Source organism: Orycteropus afer, unplaced genomic scaffold, assembly GCF_000298275.1.
Source record: "Orycteropus afer afer isolate SDZICR_OR568_19922 unplaced genomic scaffold, OryAfe1.0 scaffold00044, whole genome shotgun sequence".
NCBI classification, from domain to species: domain Eukaryota; kingdom Metazoa; phylum Chordata; class Mammalia; order Tubulidentata; family Orycteropodidae; genus Orycteropus; species Orycteropus afer.
In genome coordinates this window covers 308,357-329,585 of record NW_006921631.1, presented here as the reverse complement: position 1 = coordinate 329,585, position 21,229 = coordinate 308,357, and the positions used below count along the sequence as shown (strand labels likewise).

Below are 21,229 nucleotides of genomic sequence, written 5' to 3'. Positions count from 1 at the left end.
CCTTCCTTCCGAGGAGTGGCTGGTGGGTTTGAACCGCCAGCCGTCTGGTTAGCAGGCAAGTGTCTTAGCCACTATGCTACCAGAGCTCCCGATTACAGAACTATAGAATGTAATACTTAGGGAGGTCTCCAGAAGGGGACATACTTAAATCACCCCTGAAATGAAAAATTAAATCATAAGTTGAAGAGGTGGCAGAGGGTGTTCCAGGCAAAGAGGACATAAGCCAAGTTATGGAGGCAGGATGTATACTCATTTCACTGCAGTTAATCCTCACTTTACCTACTCTCTTATTATACAAAATTTCTTTTTCTATGATCATAGTCAATACTTATTACCTGATTATTTTGCACATTAACAATGTATGTCTGACAGTAATGAACACCAAGGTGTAAGTAAGGCAAGGGTAATGCTGGCTATGATGTTTAAGATGACGTATCAGCTTGGCTGGTCATGATTTTCAGTGGCTTGCCAGTTATGTAATGATGAAATTTGGCAGTCATGTAATTTATGTAAGTTAGAAGTTATATAATGATATAGTCATCCTCCATTTTTTAATGTGATATAGTCACGCTTCATTTTCTCATAATGCTGATTTTCGCATTAAAAACTGGTCTTTGGAAACTATGTCAATAAGGAAGGAGTGGCTGTGTTGCAGATTTGTTTTCTTGGAATTGTTGTTGTTGTTGTTGTTATGTGCCGTCGAGTCAGCCCCGACTCATAGCGACCCCTCCTTGGGTTTCCGAGGCAGTATCACTACGGAAGTAGATTGCCCCATCTTCCTTCTGAGGAGTGGCTGGTGGGTTTGAACAACCAGCCTTCTGGTTAGCAGTCAAGTGCCTTAGGCACTATGCTACCAGAGCTCCCCCATTAATTGGTAGAATGCATTATGGTACTCAAGAACTTTCATAAAAATTAGCTACTTTGCTTGTAGAAAGAAAGTAGCCTGGGTTTTATTACGCCCATGTTCTGGTTACCTAGTGCCACTCTGACAGGAATATACCACAAATGGGATGGCCTTACCAAACAGTTTATTCTTAAAATTTGAAGGCTTTATGTCCAAGTTCAAAGTGTCAGGCTCTAGGGGCTGGGTGAAAGCCCCTCAACCTTGGAATCCAGCTCTGCCTCCTGCTCCCAGCCCACTGGAGCTCGAGGCATTTCTTCAGACAGCCACTGGCTGCTGAGGCTGAGGAGCCCCAAGGTTGACAAGTAAAAAGGCACAGTCCCGATGTTACCAAACCACACAGCAGGCCACTAACTTGAGTCCATTTTAAGTCCCAGGGTTGACAGAGTATAGCAGGCTGCTGAGCAATGACACGGCTACATGCAGGGTCCAAGCGTGCCATAGGCTAGAGACCATTCCCAAAGCTGCTTCTTATATACGTGAAGCAGACCACATACCCAAAGCAGCTACTCAGCTGCTTGTGGTAGATCCCACCATGGAGTTGATTGCTAGTCTCATCATGGGGAATAACTACCACCAGCTGACACACAAACATAACCACCACAATTCCATCCCTTGTCAACTTGGCACCTGTACAGATCTTCAATGGGTGGTATCTGTACAGGTCTCCTCCACTGGGTAGCTCCAATCCCCTAGTTCCTGAGTGGTGACCTCACCCCCATGGCCTGGTGGCCCGTTCCTCTCTCTCTTGGGCATGGCAGCCCCGCCCCCTCCTCACACTTGGGCAGCAGCTATGGCTCCATCCCACTGGCTCACACAAACAAGCAGCCCCACACTCCAGAACCCAGTTGGTGAAGGTCTCGCTCTGAAACCTAGGGGGCTGTGGTGGTCCCACCCCCAAAGGACATGGTCCTACCCTTTCAGGCTGAGGCAGCTCTGCTTCCGTTTCCTTGGTCTCTCTGCTTCTGCCAATTAATGCTGAAGGCAACCCACTCTGCAGGAAATCTTCCTGCCCTAAAAACACTCAGTTTTCTTGCTCCGTGGGCCAGCCAACCTGCTACTCAATTTCATGCCAGTCTTCTCTACCAATTAATGCCCGAAGGCAACCCACTCCGCCAGTAAGCTGCCTAACCAAAGGCATCAAGCTTTCTACTCCGTGGGCTGGTAAGTCTGTTGCTATCTCATGCCAGTTCTCTCAGCTCTGCTCCTGCCGTCTCTCATGCCGGTCTCTTGTTCTGCTCCTGCTGTCTCTCATGCCATATGCTAGGGTCTCCGGTCAAGGACGCACACCACTCCTGTTTCCACATTTAAGGTATCTATCAGAGCAGCACCCCACTCTCTTGGTACCAAATTCTGTTGTGGTTACCTAGTGCCACTCTGACAGAAACATACCACAAATGGGATGGCCTTAACAAACAGGAATTTATTCTTATAATTTGGAGGCTTTAAGTCCAAGTTCAAAGTGCCAGGCTTTAGGGGTTGGGTGAAAGCCCCTCAACCTTGGAGTCCAGCTCTGCCTCTTGCTCCCAGCCCACTGGAGCTAGAGGTGTTTCTTCACTCAGACAGCTGCTGGCTGATGAGGCTGAGGAGCCCCAAGATTGACAAGTAAAAAGACACAGTCCCGATGTTACCAAACCACACAGCAGGCCATTAACTTAAGTCCATTTTAAGTCCCAAGGTCAGCAGAGCATAGCAGGCTCCTGAGTCTAAGCTGATTAATGCCAAAGGCAACCCACTCCACAGGAAATGGTCCAAGTGTGCCATAGGCTGGTCCAAGCATGCCATAGGCTAAAGACCATTCCCAAAGCTGCTTCTTATATATGGGAAGCAGACCACATACCCAAAGCAGCTACTCAGCTGCTTGTGGTAGAGCCCACCATGGAGTTGATTGCTGGTCTCATTATGGGAAATAACTACCATCAGCTGCTCAGCCATGCAATCAGGCCAAGCCAAGTTGACATACAAACATAACCACCACAGCCCATTTTACGGAAAAGAATATTGAGGACAAGAGATATCAATTGTCTTCCTGAAAGTTATAAAGGAAATTAATGTTTGAGCTGGTATGTTAGAGGACTGAGAGTCAGGTCTTCTGATTCCAAGGAACAGAGTTGTTATGGAAAAGAATGACTGGAGTCAGATTACATCATATTTTAAAAATTTGAATGACAGGCTAAAGAATTTGGATTTCTCCAAAAATAATAATAAACCATTTCCACTTCTGGAATTAGAGAAAGATATGATGAAATCATAGTTTTAAGAGATTCATCTATTAGTTGTATATAGGATAAACTAGAGGAAAGAATGACCAATTTCAGAGGCTGTCATAAACTGATCCTTCAATCTCTTATTCTTTGACCAGTTTCCTTTACAAGAAATATCTATGTAAATGATCTTATCAAACCCAAACCAAACCCACTGCCATCAAGTCAATTCTGACTCACAGTGACCCGTAATGGGTTTCCAAGGCTATAAATCTTTATGGAAATAGATTGCCTCATTTTCCTCCTACAAAGTGGCTGGTAGGTTTGAACGACTGACCTTTTAGTTAGCAGCCAGCCAAATTTCTTACCCACTGTGCCACCAGAGCTCCTTATACAAATGACCTTACATAGTCAAAATTGTAAAAAAAAAAAAAAAAAAAGCCTAAAAACTGTACTGTTAGGGATTAATGTAACAAAAATGGGGTGGGAAGAAAAATGACATTTACTGAGCATATACTACATGCCAACAATGCTAGGAACACAGGTAATCATTGGATTAATCCTTGCACAATTTTTTTATGGTACGTATTTATTATTCCCATTTTAAGAATGAGAAAACTGAAGACGACAGAGGTTAAAGAAAGTTGCCCCAAATCACATCACTAGAAACTGGCAGACTCAGGATTTGAGCCATCTTTCTGATTCCAAATTTTTTGCCTTCTTCTGGGATGGTGGTAGGCATTTTGGTTCAATGTCATAATTGGTAGTTATAATTGTTTTATTATAGAAAACATCCATCAGATAAGCTTTAGGAAAAAAATTCAGTTATTATTCACATTTACTATATAAATTTTGATTATTATATGAAAAGTTGCCTGGAACACTATGGCAAGTTAGTTTCCTTGGGTATCTGAGATGAAGATTAAAGTACAGAAGGTTTATTTGGGAATGTTCTCGGGGCCAACATCTCTGCAGAAAAGAATGGAATCTTCCCTTTTACTTTACTCTAAAGCTAGGATGATGCTTCAGAGTTGTCCCAAGTTGGGCTGAAAGGCAGGGCCTCTCTATCCCTCCATCTACCAGCCATGTAGACACTCCAAAAGGGTGCAAGAACTTCAGTGAGGCCACTCTCTTTAACTGAGTCAACTCCCAAAGAGAGTTGGCAGCTGAGAGTTGTCATCCACCAACACTCTCAACAGCTGGGCCGATAATAGCTCCAGTCCTAAAGGGAACCCTGGCATATAACACAGTATCTACTAATAGCAGTCGTTATTTTCATGATTTGTTTTCCTGGAATGGAGGTTCTTAATAATAACAGCTGTCATTTGTATAAAGTATTATGGTACTCATGGTTGACTTGGTGTTTTTTAAGGTCATTATCAGCTCCAGAAGTGGATCCTGGGTGATGAGTAGGGTCTACGATGATGACTATCCATGGAACATAGTGTATATCACTCGATTTGAAATCTTGCTCGAGAACAATTTAACAACAGCCATCTCTGAGTGTTGGTACAAGAAGCAGATGAATTCAAGATTCAAACATGAGAACTATGGCTTGATGCCTTTAAATGAGTAAAGCAGAGTGCAATATTATATACCTATAACTTTTATTTTCATGTCAAATGAAAGAAATCAACAGTAATGGAGTAATCACACCTCATACCTCAGATGAAAAAGGACTGCAAAAATTAGAAGTGCTTTCCAATTTCACAATCCTCCTAACCAGATTTGCACAGCTGAGAAATTATACAGTGCATCGGGAATTAGTCTCAGGAATAATGATAATAATAGTGAACATATTTTAAGTACTTAACACATGTCAGAGCCTGTGCTAAATCCTTTATGTGCATTATCTTATTTAATCCTCTTTACAACTCTATAAGGAAGACACTGTTATCTCCATTTTAGAGGTAAGAAAACTAAGTTTCAGTGCAGTTAATAACTACCAAAGTCTCACAGCCAGAGGTAGAACCAGGATTCACAACTGATTCACTGACTCCAGAGCTCCTCACTCTCAGCTACCTTGCTCTCACATAACCCCAAAGTTAAGTTAAACAGAGCAAAAGGAGCTCACCTGTGTTGCACTCTGAAGTCTTCCTCCACCCCACTCAGTAGAGTCCTCCCACTGAACTGTGACCACAATGCTTGCATCTCTAGTCCCCTCCTCACTCTCTCCTATAGCATTGCCTAAGTTAGCCACATGATAAAAAATTACTTTGATATGGGATTTAAAGAAAACAGGTTCTACGTTGTTTGAACCCTAGTGAATCATTAATTCAACAAATATTTGTCAAGCATTTATTATATGTCAGTTCCTGTTCTAAGCCCTGCGGATACAGGAGTGAACAAAGCACACAAAATTCCTTGACTTCATGGAGTTTATGTGGTGGTTCAAGCATTTGGCTACTAACCAAAAGATGGGCAGTTCAAACCCACCACCCACTCATGGCAGGCTGCTCTGTGAAGATTACAGCCCTGGGAACCCCATGGGTCAGTTCTTCTCTGTCCTATAGAGTCACTATGAGTCAGAAATGACTCGATGACAGTGGGTTTGAGGTTTTTTTGTTTTGTTTTGTAATGCTCTAGTAGTAGGAAACAAACAATAAACAAAATGACAGAAGATCATATGGAAATATGTGCTATGAAGAAAAATAGAAAGCAGGGAAGTGTGACAGGGAGTGTCTTCCGTACAATTTTAAAGTCCTCTGAGTAGATGTCACTGAAGAGGCATTTAAGCAAAGCCCTGAAAGAGACAAGAGAATGAGCAATGGGTGTATCTGAGGGAGAGTGCTCCAGACAAAGTTAAGAGCCAGGGTAAAGGTGCCTGTTCAGGGGCACCACTAAACTGGTCAATAAAAGCAAAGCGACCTCTGGACCTGGAGTAAAGAGGATGAGGGTACAGTAGTAGGAGAAGAGTCCAGGGAGATAAAACCAGCCAGATGGCTTTGAGCTTTGTAGGCCATTGTAAGAACTCTGAATGCAATGAGAAACCACAGTAGGCATCTAAGTAGAAAAGTAATAAGATGTAAATTAACATGGAAAAGATCACACTGGTTGCTGTGATCATCAACATAGGAGGATGGGATAAGGGAGGAAAGAAAAAGACTAGTTAAAAGGCTACTGTCAAAAACCTAGATGAGAGGTGATGGTGGCTTGGACTAAGATTGTTAGCAGCCGGTGGTCAGAAGTTACCAGTTTCTGGATATATTTTGAAGGTAGAACCAAACAGGATTTTCTATAAATTAGAAAATGGTGGGAGTAACAAAGGAGTCAAAGATGGCTTCAATATTTTTGACCTGAGCAAATATGCAAGAATGGAGTTGACATTACTGAGATGAGGAGCAATGTAAGTTCATAGGGAAGAGTAAAATTTGGGTCTTTAGACATATTAAAGTTGAAACTCCTATTAGACATTCAGGTACTGAAGAGAAAGACCATAAAAAATAGAGAAGGGATCAGCCAAAGGCAACTTATCTTACTTCATAATATTGCCTTTATGTCAGTTTTGTTCTTCATCCACACTGGCAACATTCCATAGCAAAGTATAAAGTTTGGGTGGTTTTCTCCTTCCTTATTAATATATCTATGTATATAAGGAGCTCTGGTGGCATAGTGTCCAAGGCATTTAACTGCTAACCAGAAGGTTCGGAGTTCAAACTTGCCAGCCACTCTATGGAAGGAAGCAATCTACTTCAGTAAAGATTTACCATCTCAGAAACTCAATGGGGGTCGCTATGTGTAAGAATCAACTTGATGGCAGTGAGGTTTTTTTTTTTTTTTTGTATCTTTATAAGCTAGTTATCTACATATCTATGTATCTATCTATATCTATATGCAGATATAAATATAGATGTCAATAAAACAAACTGGAAATGTTACAGTTCTGGTTTTCTTTATTTTCTACATAGAACCCTGAGGAAAGAACTTGTGTTCAGTGATGAGCTCCCAGTTTGCATTTTGTGTGGCACTATGTTCATTAAGCCTAATATGAAGTTGTGCACAAAGACCTCAGCCATTTTTGAGGATGGGACTATGTTTGAGGCTATTGACTGTGACATTTTTGCAATAGACCATAGCTATGACTACCCCTTCCTTGATGACTCCATCATGAAAAGCAGAAACAATAAGGTTACCTTATTTAAAGGCATCTTCTCCCCTCCATTAGAGGAGTCAGCTATAGCAGTCATTGGCCTTGTCCAGTCCCTCAGGGCTGCCATCTCTACCACTGATCTGCAGGCTTACTGGGCAGCATGAGTAATAAAGGGTGAGTAGAAAAGGAAGGTGATTGATTGGAAAGACGGGTTACAAAAAGACCTTTGGGTCTTTGTGAAAAGAAGAATCCTAATTACAAGGAACTAATAATTATTAATTCTTGGTTATAATTATAAGGAGCTCTGGTGGCATACTGGGTAAGGCATTTGGCTGCTAACCAGAAGGTCAGCAGTTAAAATGCACCAGATGTTCCACAGGAGGAAGATGAGGTAATCTACTTCTGTAAAGATTTACAGCCTTGGAAACCCAATGGGGGTCACTATGAGTTGGAATCTACTTATTGGCAGTGTTTTTTTTTCTTTCTTTTTTTTTCTATTTTGGTTTTAATTACAATTATACAATTATGTTTTATATGTTATATAAATGTATATAATCATATAATTATTATTGCTTATAATAATTAATCACCCAGGAGTCCCTGGGATGCAAATGGTTAGTGCTCAACTATCTGAAAGGTTGGTAATCCAAACCCAACCAAAGGCATCTTAGAAGACAAGCCTGGCGATCTGTATCCATAATGTCACAGCCTTGAAAACTCTATGGAGGAGTTAGGAGTTATACTCTGCACACATGAGGTCACCATGAGTTAGAACTGACTACATGGCAACTAACAACAACCCTAGGTCCCATTCAGTCTTGAGAGTATGTCATTCTACATTTTGCTGCTATAAATATACAGGCAATTTAAAATATATCACATTGGATTATTGTATCAATAGCACATGGTATTTTAGGAGTTATTTTGTGGCTCATAACATCTTTGTTGTTGTTAGGTGCCATTGTGTCAGTTTCAACTCATGCCAACCCCACGTACAACAGAATAAACTACTGCCCAGTCCTGTGCCATCCTCACTATCCTTGCTATGCTTGAGCCCACTGTTGCAGCCACTGTGTCAATCCATCTCATTGAGGGTCTTCCCCTTTTTTGATGACCCTCTACTTTATCTAGCATGATATCCTTCTGAGTGATTTGTCCCTTCTGACAACATGACCAAAGGATAAGACACAAATTCTGTCCTTTCTCACTTCTAGGGAGTACTTAGACTGTACTTCCTCTGAGATGGATTTGTTCCTTCTTCTAGCAGTCCATGCTACATTTAATGTTCTTTGCCAACACCACAATTCAAATGTATCAATTCTTCTGCTAGTTCTTAATTCACTGTCCAGCTCTCACATGTGTATACCCCTCAAAAAAAAAAACCAAACTCACTGCCGTTGAGTCGATTTTGATTCATAGCAACCCCTCCTTGGTTTCCAAGGCAGTCTCTCTACAGAAGTAGATTACCCACCAGCCTCTGGCTAGCAGTCAAATGCCTTAGGCATTATGCCACCAGAGCTCCCCAGGCATAATAACATGGCTTGGTTCAGGTGCACCTTAGTTTTCAAAATGAGATCTTTGTTCTTTAACACCATGAAAACGTTTTCTTTAGCAGATTTGTCCAATGCATTACATTGTGATTTCTTGATTTTTGTAGCTTCCATGAGCGTTGATTATACATCCAAGTAAAATTAAATCCTTGACAGGTTGCGTCTTTTCTCCATTTGTTATGATGTTGCTTATTGGTCCACGTTTGTTTGTTTGTTTATACGTTGAGATGTAACCCATACTGAAGGCTATAGTCTTTGATCTTCATCAGTAAGTGTTCCAAGTCTTTTTCACTTTCAACAAGCAAGGTTGTGTGATCTACATATCACAGTTTGTTAATGAGACTTCCTCCAAACTTTATGCCATATTCTTCTTCATAGAGTCCAGCTTCTCAGATAATTTCCTCACCATAGAGATTGAATAAGTATGGTGAAAGGATACAGCCCTGATGCAAACCTCTTCTGATTTTAAACCATTCAGTTTCCCCTTGTTCTGTTTGAATGACTGCCTCTTAGTCTATGTACAGATTCCTCGTAAGTACAATTAAGTGTTCTGGAATTCCCATTCATCACAATGTTACCCATAATTTATTATGATCCATACAGTCAAATGCCTTTGCATAATCATTCTTTGCTTTCAGCAAGATCCATTTGACATAAGCAAAGATATCCCTCATTCCATATCCTCTTCTGAATCTGGCTTGAATTTCTGGCAGTTCCTTGTCTATATACTGCTACAACCATTTTTGAGTTGTTTTCAGTAAAATTTTACTTGTGTGTGATACTAGTGTTTATTGTTTGATAATTTCCACATATTTTTAGATCACTTTTATTTGGAACAGGCACAAGTATGGATCTCTTTGACTCAGTCAGGCAGCTGTCTTCCTAATTTCTTGGCATAGACAACTGAGCATTTTCAGAGTCGCATTCATTTGTTGAAATATCTCAGTGGGCATTCCATCAATTCTTGGAGTCTTCTTTTTTACCATTCCTTCAGTGCAGCTTGGACATCTTCCTTAAATACCATCAATTCTTGATCGTATGTTACCTCCTGAAATGGTTGAACATTGACCAACTCTTTTTGGTACAGTGACCCTATATTCCTTCCATCTTATTTTGATGTTTGCTGCATCATTCAATATTTTGCCCATAGAATCCTTCAATATTGCAACTTGAGGCTTGAATTTTTTTTCAGTTATTTCAGTATGAGAAATGAGAAGTATGTTCTTCCTTTTAGAATTTCTAGGTTCAAGTCTTTGCACATTTAATTATAATTCTTTACTATGTCTTCTCAATCTATTCTCTGAAATCTTCTGTTCAATTCTTTTATTTCATCATTTCTTCCATTTGCTTTGGCAACTCTCTGTTCAAGAGTTTCAGAGTCTCTTCTGGCACCCATGTTGGTCTTCTCTTCCTTTTCTGTCTTTTTTAATGACCTTTAGGATTCTTCATGTATTATGTTCTTGATGTCATCTCACGACTCATCTGGTCTTTGGTCAGTGATGTTCATTGTGTCAAATCTATTCTTGAGATGATCTCTAAACTCACATGGGAAATACTCAAGATTGTACTTTGGCTCTCATAAACTTCTTTTAATTTTCTTCAGCTTCATCTTAAACTTGGTATTGAGCGATTGATGTTCTGTCCCACAGTCAGCTCCTGGCCTTGTTCTGATGGATGATACTGAGTTTCTCCATTCTCTTTCCAAAGATGTAGTCAATTTGATTCCTGCGTATTCCATCTGGTGAAGTTCACATGTATAGTAGTCATTTATGTTGTTGAAAAAAAGGTATTTGCAATGAATATGTCATTGGTCTTATAAAATTCTTTTATGCAACCTCTGGTGCCATTTCTATCACCAATGTTATATTTTCCAACTACTGATGCTTCTTGTTTCCAATTTTTGTATTCTAATCACCAGTAATTATCAATGCATCTTGATTGCATATTTGGTCAATTTCAGACTGCAGAACTTGGTAAAAATCTTCAATTTCTTCATCTTTGGCTTAAGTGGTTGGTGTGTAAATTTGAGTAATAGGAGTCTTAACTGGTCTTCCTTATAGGTATAAGGTTATTAGCATAATATCACTGACAACACTATGTTTCAGGACAGATCTTTTTGACAATGAATGTGAAAGCATTCCTCTTCAACTTGCCATTCCCAGCATAGTAGACCACAGACAATCGATTAAAAATGGCCAATACCAGTCCATTTCATATCATTAATGCCTAGGATATCAATCTTTATGCATTTCAATTCATTTCTGACAGCTTCCAATTTCCCTAGATTCATACTTTGTATATTTCATATCCCTATTATTAATGGATGTTTGCAGTTGTTTCTTCTCATTTTGAGTCATGTCACATCAGCAAATGAAGGACCTGAAAATTTTACTCCATTCTTGTCATTAAGGTCAACCCTATTTTGAAGAGGGAGCTCTTCCCCAGTTGTAGTTTGACTGTCTTCCAACTTGAGAGGTCATCTTCCAGCACTGTATCAGACAAATTTCCACTGCTAATCATAAGGTTTTCACTGGCCAAATTTTTCCAGAGTGGATGCCTCTTCATTGTTCCTAGTCTGCCTTAGCTGGAAGTTCTGCTGAAACTCATCCACCATGGATTATCTGCTGGTGTGAGCTTCCAGCATCACACCACCACACAGCCACCACAGTACAACACACTGACAGATGAGTGGTGGATTATTACACCTTAAAGCTGGTAAGTACTCCAGATCATTCATCAGACTTGAGAACACCAAAGCTCCTGGTTTTAAATTCAAGACAACTTTATGAACTTATGATTTGAAACTCAGCTGAATGACATTGTTTGAAAGGTTAATAAGGGAAGATGTTCCTAAGCCAATAAGTAGCTAAATTCAAATATCCATAGCCACAGAAAAAAGTATTATTAGTGGAAACACAGTGGTTTTCTGCTACTATTTTCTCCCCTGTCATGTGTCAGACAAGGACAAATACTGAATCATTAGAGGCAGAACGTTTAAGATGTGGAAGATAGTATCTAGTATACAGGAATACTGGGTTCTTATATTTTAAAAATCAAAAGAAAACAACAAACTTGATTGGAGATCAGGCAAGGAAAGCAAGCAGCATCCCCCAGGAGTAGTCACAGTGCATCAGATTTAGACTAACTTGTCAATGCAGATGTGGGCAGGGCCATGATTAGGGAACAAATAGAGATATCAAAATTTAGTGTAAAAAGTTTAGTTGAACCTCTAGGTATAAAAATCCTGGATGAGGGCAATTTAGGAGGCTCATTTCCTTTTGAAGCAGCATACTACATCTTCAAGTCTTTCCCTGACTTGCTGGGGAGGTTAAATGTTCTTATTATTCAAGATCTTGGAATCTGCCATTGTGTATCTTGGGCCACCTCTTACCACAAGACTAACATCCACTGCACCATAGTCCTCTACATTGATGATCTGCCTGAATCTCCTTTACTTTACCCAACCCAGCCAGAAATGTACTGTTCTATGAAAGCAGCAGCCAGGTAGGTGATGATATGAAATTACACTCAGAAAGAAGAGAACTTAAGAATTAGGCCCAGGACTTCCAGTAAGATGGAAAAATAGACAGACAAGCTACACAGACCCTCTTCAACAAAGAAAAGAGAAACCAAATGACACAGATAGAGAAGATAATCCTGGAGCCCTGAGCTTTCAAAGGGACTATACAGAAGTGGATTAGGCAGCAACCAGTGGAAAAACCTGAACAAAAACAGTGAGTATGGAGATGGTCGGAGCTGCAGACTGTCAGCTACTCGGACAGGAACAACAGCCTGAATATTTCCAAATGGTGGTGGGACTGAGAATTGACCCAAAGATCAGCCCTGGTCACCAAGGGCCACAGGGATAACTGTGCTGGTGGCCTATGCCTAGGAAGGGAAACAGCAAAGAGGTAGATAACTTGAGCTGTGGACTTTCAATGGTCTGGAGGGTGCGGCATTTTGATTGTTTACAAGTGGTGACCATTTTGGATATTTAAAGTCACCAAAAGTGAAGCCATTTTGATTATTCACAAGCGGTGGCCATTTTGATATTTAAAGTGACTGAGAGTGCAGCCATTTTGAGTATTTACAAGTGGTGGTCATTTTGGATATTTAAAGGGACTGAGGGCACAGCCATTTTGACTGTTTATAAGTGGTAGCCATTTTGGATCTTAAATGGACAGCATTCTCAGCCAGATTCCAGGGACCAAGGAATAGGCCCCGTTTGCCAAGGATAGCAGGGATATGGGAAGTTGACAATGGGAAAGTGTAAGGCCACGGTAAGAAGAGGATGCACAAAAGTGAAGTTAAAGAGATTTTTATTCTGTGCTTCTGGGCAAGGTTTATGGGTCCCCGAGAGGGGCCTGGGCAAGGTTCACGGGTCCCTGAGAGGGGCCCAAGAAATCGTGCTGCCTGGCTGGGGAGGGGAGGGTTTATAGTCTTGTAGAGGACCTAAGTGGGGACACTAAGGAAATGGCAGGGTCCAATTAGTTGTTGGCATGGGTCTGCACCTAATTAGCATGAGGGGGCTTCACAGGAGGAAGTTTATCATCACATGGGGCTTTCCAGCCTGGGCGGGTTCTGCCATCTTGGTTGTCTTATCAGGCTGTCTCATCAGGGCCTGACACCTGGAGGAAGCTGCCAACTGAAATGTTGGTGGCTTGAGTTTACTCTGGCCTAACAGAAAGGAGACAGGTGGTAAGTGTATAAGTGCTGCAAACTAGTGAATAGAGGAGCACAGCACAGTACCCCGCTTACATAAATAACATACAAACAAAACAAAACAAAAATTATAGGTAAGTCACTCCAACATATAAATACCAATAAAATATAAACACAAAAACATCACAATGCCTTGCAGACAGTAGAGCATCACAGTCTACACAAAGAAGCAAGATAAAGCAGGAGAAACAAGGGACCAGGATACAGACCCAAAACACATCCCTGATGAAGATGAAGCATTGGACCTCTCTGATAAGTAATTCAAAAGAATTATATCTAGGTACCTTCAGCAAACTGAGAGACAGATCAAGGAAAACACTGATAAAATTGAGGAAAACACAGAGAAAACCCTAGAACAATTTCAGAAGACAATACAAGAACAAAATGACAAAATAAATGAAAAATTAGAAATGATACAAAATCTACAGACAGAAATACAGAAGATGAATACTAAATTTTCAGAAATGGATAACATACTGAATGGGCAAAGGAGTAGAATTGAATCAATGGAAGACAGAATTACTGAGATTGAAGACAAATACCTCAATACTTCTTTGGAAAGGGATCAATCAGAAAAAAATGTCAAAACAAAATGAAGACAGCCTAAGGTTCATGTGGGATACCATCAAAGGAATAACTTACATGTCACTGGAATTCCAGAACAGGAAGAGACAATTAAAAGCACAGAAAAAATTGTCGAAGATTTGTTAGAAAGAGAATTTTCTTGGTATGATGAAAGATGAGAAGATATCCATTCAAGAATTTCAACAAACCCCAAACAGGATAGAACTCAAAAGATAAAAACCAAGACATATCATCATCATGCACCTACAAGGGGCAACCAATAAGACTAAGCTCAGATTTCTTGGCAGAAACCATGCAGGTAAGAAGACAATGGGATGGTATATACAAAACCCTGAAAGAGAAAAATTTCCAACCAAGAATTATGTACGCAGCAAAATTGTCCCTCAAATATGATGGTGAAATTAGGATATTTCCAGATAAGCAGAAATTAAGGGAATTTGTTAAAACCAGACCAACCTTACAAGAGATGTTAAAGGGAGTCTTTTGGACAGAGAACCTACAACAGCAAAAAATAAGTGACCATTAACACACATGATGACATAACCCAGAAACCAAACCAGTTATAGAAGTATCCAAAGTAAATAAGCCTACAAGACTGTAAACAGGAAACCAGAGACATCAATTGACAAATGAGCACAACTACAAACCAAAAAGGGGGAAAAAATTTTGTAGTTACAGAACTTCTATATGATAGGGAAGTCGAGACAACTACAAAATAGAATGGACTGTTCTAAACTTAGGAAGAAAACTATAAATCACAGGGTAACCTCAAAGAAAAATGATAAACCGTCACATCAAAATAAAAGAGGACCAGTACAAATATTTCACAAATACTGAAACAATAACAATGAATGAAGTGATAACATGATTCATAAACAAAACAAGCTCAGCATCGAAAATTATATGGAACAAAGAAATCAACACCATGAAAAAGCATGTAACCAAATGACAACAACAAATTACAATAGCAAAAATAGGGAAACAACCTATGTGCACATCAACAGTAGAATGGGTAACCAAATTATAGTACATACACACAATGGAATACTGAAGAATATTCTGAATACACTGAAGAATAATGTAGAGTCAGTGAAACACTGCATAACATGGATGAACTTGGAGGACATTATGCTGAATGAAATAAGTCAATCACAGAAGGACAAATATAGTATTAGTTTGTTGTGGAAGGTCAAGGAAAGGTTTATATATATGGAAAGAAACTTTTTTTATTGGTTGCCAGGGGTGGGAGGGGAGGGGAGGTGCAAAAATGGCAAGGAGGCCGCATGTTCTGACCTCCTCTAATCCCACAAGAGGAAGACAGGATTACCAGCAGTAACCCAAGGCCTATTACTTCAAGGCCAGACATGCTGCCTCCCTCCAGCCCTTTCACCAACCGTTCCTCGCAAAACACCCACCACCTCTCTCCTGGATTCGATAATTCGCTGCAGTGGCCACACAGAGCTCACAGATTATGGGGTTTATTAGGGAAGCACCACCGGCTGCAATTCAAGTTCAGAAAAAAAAAAAAAAAAAAAAGCTCAGTCTCTCTCCCAGCCCACCGTCCCTCAGCCAACAGTCTCTCAGTCTCTTTCCTAGCAGTGCTGGCCCCTGGGTGTCTCACTCAGCAATGCGTGTCTCTTGCTTCTCTTTCCCAGCAACGTGTATCTCAGGAGCCTGTGTCTCTTTCAGCAGCATGTCTTCCTCAACCAGCAGTCAGAGAGAGTTCTGCCTCTAGGAGACCTCCTTTTGAGCCCGGCAGGGTAGTCAAATTAGCCAATCATAGCATCAGAACTCTAAGCACCTGAGAGAGAGTGGGCATCTCCCAGAACATTGTTTTGTGCCACTCCCAACAGAAATACTCCAGGTGGACAACTTCAGCAATCAGGAGCTCCTCAATTGCTCATAGAAAATCCCACCTTGGAGTTTACAAAGACTTATGGGTAGAAAAGCCACACTAAGTAATTTACTACACTGCAGGAGGGAACACTGAAAAAAAAAAGAAAAAAGAATACATTGACCCATGTCACTTTAGTTTTGTATATTTCATTGTACATAAATTATATTTCAATAAAATGCATTTTAATAAAAGAGAGAGAGAGAGAGATTTAGGCCCAGAGAGACTGGCATTGAAGGGTTGGATTTTACTCTCTGTGAGGACATAGGTTGTAATCTGAGCTCTGAAGATAGGAGACAAGGCAGAGACCCAATCAATAAGGCTTTGATGTACAAGCAAAGACTCATTCTTGACTAAATGGGCAATAAGGTAAATAATCCAGTTTTGGGAAATCAGAGTACCAGGACAGAAGAGCCAGTTACAAGCAACCCAATGGCATTAGCTGGTGGATTACTGATCCTAACCTCTTCTCTCTCTTTCTCTCCTCCTGTCCAAGAATAGGACTGGCTGCAAGGTCTGGAACAAGACCAGACTAACAAAGGCTGCTCAAGAGACTCAGCTAGCAATGATTACCAGAATAAGAAATTCAGCTAGTCATTAAAGGTCTTAAGAAATCAGAGCTGAGCTGGAAGTTCTAGTCTTGTTCAAGGTGATCCCAAGATTGAAAAAAAAAAAAAAAAACCCACTACAATTGAAGTATCACTGGACCTTCAGATTCGGCTTAAAGGCATGTTCTGGTCATGGTTTCAAATAACTCTACCTGAATGAGTCCGAAATCCTGGAGCAATCCCAACTCAATCTAGTATCCTGGGGCTCCTCCACATCCTTGGTGACTTGTGAACAGTCCATATCCTGTTTTATATGTTAACTTTTGGATCTAGATAGAGACTTGGGACATTACTAAATTCTGTATCTTATCTATTAGAGATTATTTTGCTGGTAAAGCAGTCTTATTTCCTATGAATTTTTTTTTCTTAAATCTCAGAAAAAATATTGCCTGTTTCCCTGTGTTTGGTTAATATTTAGTAGATAATATTCTTTAAAAGATTGCTAAGAAATTGAAACATAATCCTGAAAACAGATTTTAAACATATGATAAGTAGTTTATTTTAAAAAAAAACTGACAAAGCTATGATGATAAGTTTTTAATTATTGTGCTATTTATTGGTTTTGAAAAATCTGGGAATCATTTATATATTTAAGTTAAAATGGTCATTTCATTTGAGATTTTGTTTTTTCTGAACAGTGACAAAAAAAAAAAAAACCTATAATTACTAATGTGATTTATAGTTTCTTATCAAAAAGAAGAAATTGCAGACTGGCCCTATGCCAGACTTATTTAAATATCCTCTTTTTTAGGAAGTACTTTGCCTTCTGCACAAGACATGATGAATGATATTGATGAGAAAATGGGGGAAAAGCTTCAATGATAAGAGTACCTATTGTAAAGGGAACCTAGGATTTCCATGAAGAAGTCAGAATTTGTGAATGCTTGGAACTGCTTTAATCTTAAATGACCCTGACTGAGGTCGATAGGGTGCCCAGCTATAAGCTAAGTTCATCCATCCAACAACTAATTATTGAGGATCTACTTTGCGTGTCACATTGTCTTAAATCCTGTTAAGTGCAAGACACAAGCGTGAACAGCAGGACTGAGAACCTACATTTTGCAGTCAGCTGCCCATGGCTCCTGCCATATATCACAGAAGGGAGACTTGGAAAGGATTAGAAATTAGAGGAGTTTGGGACCACATGGGTGTAGAGTTCTATTCTTTAGCTCATAACTCCTGTAAGATTTATAGAATATCTTCAAATAGGTGTCTCTAATGGAAATGACTCAGTAAAATAGGATGAGTCAGAAGAACTGGGCCCTAGTCCTACCTCTGTCACTAATTCGCTCAGTGACCTAGAACTAAAAACTTCACTTAAGTAAGAAGCAACGTATTCATTTTTAAATGGGAATAAACATGCCTTCCTCAGCTGCCTTGCAGTGTTAAGGAATGTCCAGGTGAGATCAATATGAAAATTTTTTGAAAAATCTATAAAGCACAGTATTTAAGAAAAGTATTCTCATTATTAGTTCAAACCCACCAGCCACTCCTCAGAAGGAAGATTGGGCAATCTACTTCTGTAGAGATACTGCCTCGGAAACCCAAGGTCACTATGAGTCGAATCGGCTCAATGTCAGTGAGTTTGGAGTTTTGTGGGGTTTTTAATTCTCATTATCAAACAAGGGCTTGACATTGATTCTGGTTTATACACTGGTAAAAAGATGTGAGGCTTTTTTTTTTGTCCTTGTTTCTACACAGGGCTTGGATATTCATAGCAGTGTTTCATCATCTTTCTCTAGGTCAAAAGCAAGACCATACAGACAGATTATAGTACTTATATGGATGAACTTGCCTCCTTCATTGGTGCAAAATCCAAAATCCTATGGCTTTTTCTCACAGATCTCAAATTAGCCTTGGAAATTAATTATCTTTGACCATTGTAGTCCATACCAGTTTAGGCTGGTGGGCCCAGAGAAGTAGCCAGGAGCCAGAAATGCCATCCTGATCCAGTGAGACCAGACACTAAAACCCATGAAGACATGAGCTGTTGGGAGTCCTCAGAAGCCTAACTTATTCTTCCACAGTCTCAAGCTCCTCGCTATTCCTATTCTGTTCATTGCTATTTTGCTTGTATTAATTTAATCATCATTCTCTCTAGGATTTTTTAAATTACTGACAATACCTGGGCAGGACTTCACTATTTGAAAATTAAGAATTTCATTCCTTCTCTCTTCTTATTCAGTTTTCTGTATGAGCACGGTAAGACATTAGTCAGTAAAACAGTGCTATTTCTAGGTTTTCAGATAAGTCCCTGTTTTGGTTCTCAAGGCAACTCTAACAGACGTACCACAAATGTATAGCTTTAACAAACAGGAATTTATTCTCTTACAGTCAGAGTGCCAGACTGTAGGGGCTGGGTAAAGACCCCCTAGACTTGGGACTTCAGCTCTGCCTCTTGCTCCTGGCCAAATGAAGCTAGACGCTTCTCTTAACTCAGCAGCTGCTGGCTGCTGAGGCTGACAAACTCAAGGTCAATGAGTAAAATGGCACAGTCCCAAAATTATCAAACCACATGGCAAGCCACTAATACAAGTCCATTAACAGTCCCAAGATTGTCAGACAACGTGGCAGACCACTGAGATGAAAAGGTATCTACATACAGGATCCAAGCATGCCAAAAAGCTGCAGAGATGCTTCTCCTTATATATTGGAAGCAAACCATATCCCCAAGGCAGCTTACTCAGCTGCTCCAGTAGATTCCGCCATGGAGATGATTGACAGTCTCATCATGGGAAATAACTATAACCAGCTGCCCAGCCAAACTGACACATAACTACCACAGTCCCTGTAAGAATCATGTGATAATCTGAAGAAAGCCATTGATTGTTCCATAATCATTCCATAATCCATCATCATTTCACAATCAGAATTATGGCCCAATGACAGACAGTTAAATAACTACTATCTAGATATGCTAACCTAAATCATCTCTCTCAAACAGGTTGACAAGACTCTTTTTCTCCTTTAAACAATGTTTAAACTGTTGTTGTTGTGTTGTTATGTGCTATGTACCTAATATCTGAACAAGAGTAAATTAAGCAGAGTAATTATAATATATAAGACTCTCAAGCAACCTCTACAAACTATTTTCAGGGTCAAGGAGAGTTCAGCTATGTCTGTGCTATGCAGCATCTGCCAGGCAATAGCTCCTATTCCCTGGCCCAGGGACATCACATGAAGACCCAGTCTGTATAAAGAATCCCAAAGTACAACTGCTGACCATTGAAAAGTACCTCCTTTTGTTTGTAATTTCAATTAAAAAAAAAAAAAACTTCACAACATGTTAATACAAAATAATGATAATAAGAAATGCCTCTACGTTTTAGCTGAATCAAAAAACCTTATGTAAAAAAAATTAATAATTTACCCAAAGCTGGGGCCAAAGTTGAACACTATCCTTATAGAATGAACTTCTGGAGTCCTAGAATAAATCTGAAGTTTTATTTTTAAAAAATGAGTCTCATCTCATTGATAAAATATAATAAAAACAAGCAAGAGAATGAATTAAAATTTTGATAGACAATTTTTTAAGTGTCACGTTATAGAGCAGATCAGATTAGCTGTTGGCATCATCAGTCCTCAGAGGACTTGGCTGGTTGTTACACTACACATTTCTTACTACAACTTCACTTTTACTGAGGTTAGGGGAACAGCAAAATGTTTGGGAGAAGAGAAACCACATTTCTCCTAATATTTTCTTCTTGGCTATTTTTTGTTCTCTTTATGTCTTTGTTGTCTCTGGAACTAAGATTTGTGATGGATAATGGTGCACATGATTCTAAAGCTTTCTCTTTTCCTAATAGTTTTAAGTATCAGAATAACAGTCTGCTTTTAAGGTCTCCTCACAAAATGTGAAATATTTCCAAAATGATGTTTTAAAAATCCTTGTGGCTTAAATGGAATTATGTACCTAAAAATTAAATATGTTGTTGTTGTTGTTATGTGCCCTTGAGTCGAATCCGACTCATAGTGACCCCTCCTTGGGTTTCCAAGGCAGTACCACTACGGAGGTAGATTGCCCAACCTTCCTTCTGAGAAGTGGCTGGTGGGTTTGAACTGCTAGCCTTCTGGTTAGCAGTAAAGTGCCTTAAGCACTACGTTACCAGAGCTCCTAAAAATTAAATATAGCCTATAAAATTTATTTTAAAGTTATAAATAATAGCACACAAAACAATCTGAAGATTAAAATTGATATAATTCAATTTCTATTATTCTTCCTTATATGACTATTTAAATTTTAGTAAATATCAATTGGCTCAAAAAGGATAAAATATTCTTCCTAATCTAGCTAATGCATGCTCTTAATAGTCTTACTAATATCAACCTACTTCCATACTTATTGAACTAATGCAAAGGTCTTAATATTTACTTTTGAGTATAACATTAAGAATTGTATAATTGTTCATTTTTGCACATTACATTCTGAAAAAATATATATACACCAACCAACCCATACCATTTGAATATATAAAGCACAAAAGATTTTCTTTCACTCCCAGTTTCATCTAGGAAGTCTTACCAGTATTTAAAAATGAATATTCAGATATTAAAAACCAAATGATGTACGGAATATCGAGAATCAATTGGCAACCAAGGTGAAGAAAAGTAAAGAAAATCAAAGACCTATGGAAAAAATTAGTCCGAGTGACTAGTGGAGCACGCCAACCTCAAC

At 39.4% G+C, this 21,229-nt stretch overlaps 1 pseudogene; it reads left to right on the top strand.

Moving 5' to 3' along the window:
- The window catches only part of LOC103194385, a 29,756-nt pseudogene extending 11,117 nt beyond the window's left edge, over positions 1 to 18,639 (top strand).
- Positions 18,640 to 21,229: the final 2,590 nt, after the last annotated feature.